This window comes from Nymphaea colorata, chromosome 4 (assembly GCF_008831285.2).
Source record: "Nymphaea colorata isolate Beijing-Zhang1983 chromosome 4, ASM883128v2, whole genome shotgun sequence".
Lineage (NCBI taxonomy): Eukaryota > Viridiplantae > Streptophyta > Magnoliopsida > Nymphaeales > Nymphaeaceae > Nymphaea > Nymphaea colorata.
In genome coordinates, this window is record NC_045141.1 from 26,373,460 (window position 1) to 26,379,459 (window position 6,000).

General features: G+C 39.9%; 1 long non-coding RNA gene across 1 annotated transcript; it reads right to left on the reverse strand.

Moving 5' to 3' along the window:
• Positions 1-152: 152 nt before the first annotated feature.
• LOC126409997 (uncharacterized) lies at positions 153-5,686 on the reverse strand. The gene is made up of 3 exons (XR_007573181.1): positions 2,903-5,686; positions 763-851; positions 153-457 (listed from the first exon to the last, which is right to left on the reverse strand). It is a non-coding gene; the product is annotated as an uncharacterized LOC126409997 (long non-coding RNA).
• Positions 5,687-6,000: the final 314 nt, after the last annotated feature.

A 6,000-nucleotide genomic window follows, 5' to 3' on the forward strand; every position in this document is an offset into this window, starting at 1 on the left:
CTAGAATTGCTGGCTAAAATTTGAAGATACACCCAAATCAATGAAATTGGGCAAAACTTATATGCAAAAAAAGTGCATGGTAACACTAATAAGACCATGACAATAAATGAACCGAAAATTTGGGAAAACGTTTTACCATATTCATCCTTATATATAAGAATTACAAAATGGCCCATATGCAGACCAAAATGATAACGGTGACGGTGACGGCCAAATCACCGATATAGATCTATAACGGTGATTAACTTGGCCGATACTGTACTGTCACCGGTATATCTCCCTAAACCACAAGTAAAAGCAGGGCTTTGAGGCACTAGCACGCCTCAACTGCCTCTCTCTCTCTCTCTCTCTCTAATGGGTTCCACCTAGCAGCAGCATCATATTTGGTTGGCACGTAAAACTAGTGACGGGAAAACCTCTCTATTTTCTGGCTTGTTGCTCACCTCTTCTGGCAAACCTGAAAAGAAACATTTGAGAGAATATCATACCACATGAAGAAAGTTGTACAAACATGAAATAATTTCAGGTAGAACTTTTGGACAATATTATTTCCTGCATTCTCCAATATCCGAGCCTTGCCAAATGACACGCTAGACATCAAACAAGGACCAGGAAGAGGAAGAGGTGAATGATCTTATAAACATCACAATTCACAACCAAACAATAGATCTGTGAAATTTTCAAAAATTTAGAAGCTATTGCTTTTCAGGTTTCTAAATGAAACGTAGGGAATAAAAGACAAAGTAGAACAAACCCAGTTACCATGTATTTCATGCTCTCCAACATCAACGATCAATCTGCATATACAATTGCAAGTATTGCCGTAGTCTGGTATTCTCTCACATGCAAACCTATAAATACACCTCAAACCCATAAATACACCTTTAAATAAACAGAGGAATGTTATTGATTCATCTCCTAACGCATTAACAGTGCACAAAACCTTCCAAGGAAAAGTTGTGTATAAAAGCCACACAAAAAAAAAAAAAAATCAATTTCAGAAATGGACTTCAGGTTTTCATTTTATGTTATGCAAACTACAATACATACAAACAAGGAATCAAGATACCCGGCAATTCTTTCACAAAAAACATTTTCTCATTCTAAGTCCAATCAAACATGATAGATAGCCTCTCATTGCAAATTAATTGCTGCACCTAGCCCAATAATGAGTGTCACAACAAGTTTCAGGTCATGCATTCGGAAATGCCCCAACTAATTTTCAAAACACGAATGTTATTTTTTTTTTTCTGCCCATACTTAAAAACATTCGTATTAGGATCCGACCCGGAATCAGCACTAGCACTTGAAGGGTGTTAACACTCGGCAACAATCATATGCAAAGACAGAAGTTTGTATTTGGAAGTCATCAAGGTCATGCTGCTGAGTGTTAACACCATTTCGGGTCAGATACCAATTTAAATTTCCTTAAGCAGGGGCAGAAAATGACATTCAGGTTTTCAAAAGTAGTTGGGGCATTTCTGAAGGCGTGACCTGAAACTATGAGTTTCATAGGGACCTCCAAAACTCATAGGAGCCTTCATGTGTTTGGCAAGACCTTTTTTCTTGTGTATACTTTTGAACCACCACTTTCATTAGTTGAGTTCACCTTCATCTGTGGCACCCTTTCAACTTGTTCATCCTCCTTCCCATGGCCAAGGCACCATCTTTCATAACATTGGAAGCAAACCTACTTCCTCCTCTCTTTGATTTGTCCAGATTCAATCGCTTGACTAATATGACTAATATCTGTTTGGTCGTGAAACATCTAATGCCTCATGCTGCATCATTGGTTTTGTGGACATGCCATTGTTTCGGTTTCATGTCTGCAACCTAACACTCATTCATTTACATTTCTCCTCATTGATTCTAAATAGTTCAAAATTCTCTAGCAGTTTAACAATTGTGGCTTGGCTGCCTATACTTTAATGCAAAGTTTCATCACGTAGGCCTCCCACTAAAGGAACCCATGCATCCAGGCACATATACCTCCCACTAAAGGAACCCATGCATCCAGGCACATATAATTTATTTCTGCAAATTCAGCCTGCCAGATACTCCAAGACATGTCCTTTCTGCTTGAATTCAGATAGTTCAATATTCTAATCCAAGAAAGTTGAATGGCGCAGACCTCCTACTAAAGGAATCCATGCTTCCAAGCACATATAATTTATTTCTGCAAATTCAGTCTGCCAGATACTCTAAGACATGTCGTTCTGCTTGAATTTAGATAGTTCAATATTCCAAGAAAGTTGAATGGCCAAATCAAACAAATAAAGCATCAATAGACTGTTGCAACCTTGTAGGCGGACAAACTACTTATACCATCTAATGAGTCAGTCCATCCAAACTAAAATTTCCTGGCAGTATGGGTACTGCTCAGCCCAAAAGATACAGCTGAGTGAAATCCCTCCTTGGGCATCTTAATGTAGGGAGTATCATTGGGGTGACAGAAGTAGGCTTGCTGGCTACCCATTTGTTGAGCTTGTGAATAAGGTGCTTGAGAACGATGAGGACGAGGACCACATACTTGTGCATCTGCGGTTGTACGCTTGTGGATTTCTAGATGCCAAGCTCCCATCATTGGCTTCAAGTATTTTCAACAGTAGAATATATATGATATTGGATGCTACATTTCAAGCCCTATTGTGTTCGGTTTTTCAGAAGCACAATACATGGTTTATTAAAAAATGGACATGGTGCACCTTTAATCAATCTTTCTTCGCTTGAAGAAAGACATGGGAACTTGAAAAACAAGAACGCATTTTCAATTATCATCCAAAAGAGGAACATGGAATGATCTTGTTATGCCAACACATAAGCATTAACTTTCAAAAAATAGTAAAATACGATATAAGGAGAGAATAGCAAGGAACTTTGCAGTCAACCAAAGTTATATTACCTTTAGCAAAGTACGGACGGAGGAAGAACTTTGTATGGGTACATTATTCCATTGGGTTCTAACAGCTTCTTTATGGAACCCATGAATTGAACCTCAAATGCACAAAAAGAATTAGGAAATAAGAAGAAAAATGCAAAAAAATGTACGATATATGCAAGACTGCCACATCCATCAGCACACAAATGGACATAATTTTTCTTAAGATTGATTAAGAAATGCAAATTCTGAGAAATTCAGAAATAGCAGAACAAGCAAGCCTTCATGTTTTAAATAAACTCCAGTTGATTGGAGGTCCATCAGGTCTGCCATAAAGCAGCCGATCCAAGCTCCCATGGAAGTCTCTCAAAAAACCAGAATTCAATGATCAGAGCCTTCACGTGCATGAAATCCAATCTGTTTACAAATATGAAGATGTTGCAAAGATGCAATCTTGTTAATCTCGCTTATGAATTCCTTACAGTAACCCTACTGGCACATATCAAATAAGCGTGACTAACAGGAAAATAATCCATTAAGCCAGAAAAAGAGGACAAACAGCAAAGCAAAAGAACCCCAGATTTTTGAGTAGTCGAAAAATAGGTTCTTTTCTGGATGGCGGGTCCTAATCCTCTCATTCACCTGGAAGCTTAATATACATATAAAAATGTGAATTAGTGTCCACAGCTATATAACTTTTGTTGCTCCATTTGGTACTATGATTCCTTTGTTAAGCTGATAGATACTTAAAAGTGGTTGAATGCTAATTATATGATTATGGGCTTCGGCCTTCAAATACTTCTTCCAAGGTGACAAGTATTAAGGACTACCGCAACATTACACCCCTTGTACCAAAGCAGACAAGAATAGATGGATGATGTCCCTTTGAACGTGGGTCAGTGCATGGATGAACATGTTTGCACACAAGGGTGTGTATGCATTGTGAAGTCGACAATCAATAAAATCACTCTCTCTTCTCTCGTTTTCCTCTTTCTCTCTGTTTCTCTTCTTTCCCAAAACTTTATTAGCCCCTAATTTGCAACCGCACTGGGAAGAACATACTGCGAAAACAAAAAAAATAGACTAAGATAAAAATACGTGATCACAGTATCACAATACAAAAGAATACCAGTGAAGATCAGCAACTGTCGTCTTCTTGCAAGCTCATCATTGTGCTTTTCAACAAGATAAGCAAGTCAGTGAAATATTTTTTTACCTTTCTTGGAAAGAACACAGAAATTTCTTTAGAGCAAATGAATGTAATACATAATTTGACAACAGAACATGTGAAATTCTTGAACAACCTGGAAAAATGCTCAGAAGCAGAAATTTTAGAACAAATGATAAAAACGAACAAACTGAAGATGAGTTTAGCGTATCTGCAAAAGTGATCGACTTGTCACGATCGACGCTCACAGAGACAAGCGACGGCAAAACTCCAGATGGGTATAGCATATCTGCAAAAGGAACCATTGAATAGTGAAGAAGAAGAAATATCGATGCATATACAGAGAGAGAGACCGACACAGTGGATCTTGGTAAGTCGACAATGGAGAAGGATCAATGGGCAGCTTTTCGTCGGAAGGCAGGCAACACCGGAGAGGTCGTGCAAAAGAGGCTGCGAGAAATCAGGTTGGGCGGAAAAGTTTCGACTTCCTGGCGCTACTCGACGATCGCCAGAGCTATCCGAACGGCACTGGCATCCCTTGTAACTGTGGCTCTGTTCTTTATAAGCTGCTGCAGCAACTCCATCGCCCCCAACAGAACTATAACATCTCTGCTTCCATCAAGTTGATTGCAGGTCCTTCTGCCCATCAGATCTGGGCCTGTTGCTGGGGTTTTCGCATGGGCTGTTCCAAGACATCTGCCAAAACATGAACCCTGGTCTCCTTGATAATGTCTTGTGTCTGAGGTGGTTCCATACACATTGATTTAGATCATGCAATTGCTTCCCCCTCCCCATTTCCTCGCAAGCAACCCTGCGCTGCTCCATTGAATGACTTCAATAGTTCTCTGTTGAGTCTCTTTGGTCATGGTGAGTGGAGATTGGAACCTGTGTTTGTTTTACAGATCTTCTCAAACAATGTGAGGGTAGCCCATCATAGTGTGGCCCACTGGAATGAATATGTAATATGGAAAAATCTTTTCCCCTCCTTACAATTTCCACAGCCGCTTCCATTCCTCCAATACTAATTGTGTAGTTACCCTTTCTGGCACTGAGAACAATGTCTTTGTTAAAAGTGAGAACAACGTCTTGGTTAAAAGGTAGTTCCACTGGGGCAACACCTGCCATCGATAGTTCTTGAATTTTCTGGCAATTTCAATCAACGTTAGTCTAACCTTGAAATTAACTTCCAAGTCCTCATTAGATGCATGGATCATCAACAAGGTGTGCCTCAGGTTAAGAAAGGTGCTCATCATGATGGCTGAGCAATCTCTTCACTTTTCTCTTTGGAAGACTCCATGACAATTCATCATTTCTTTCAAGCTACCATGACAGCTGCAAAGATCTTCAGGTGCAACCTTCCCTAAAAGCATAAAGCTTGGGGTATATTGATGCAACACTACTAGCAGGGATTTGACTCTCGGTCTTTTTTCTTTACCCACAAGCAGGTTTTAGAAAAATGATAGCCAATTGTAGCATCTTTAGAGAGTTCAGTCTGCCCCATTGGAACGACTTTGTCTCCCATGGTTCTAGCTACGGCTAACAAGCTCTTGATTACCCATCTTCTCCAAACTTGCTGCTCCATTCCTGCCATCAATGACATTGAGTCTCCTAGTTTTTGCAGGACGTACTAACTCGGCAATCCTGTGTACTGCCATAGTCGCAAGCCATGTAACTGCAGCTCTCTGTATGCCTTCAACGAGAATAGTGCACCCTCTGTATGCCTTCAACTAGAATAGTGCACCGATCCACTTTGCTTGTTCTTGCTCATCTAATAGTCGACCCACTACCCTTTTTTTGAACCCTTTTTTTGAACTCATTTGTAGACACTCTGAATGGAAAGGCAATCACAATTTCACCTCCTTCCAAGAAAAAAGACTCGGCCAGCAACTCTAACCATTAACTTGCCAACATCAAGAGATGCTTCCATAGGACTCCTACTCACTAGGCCGCCTGC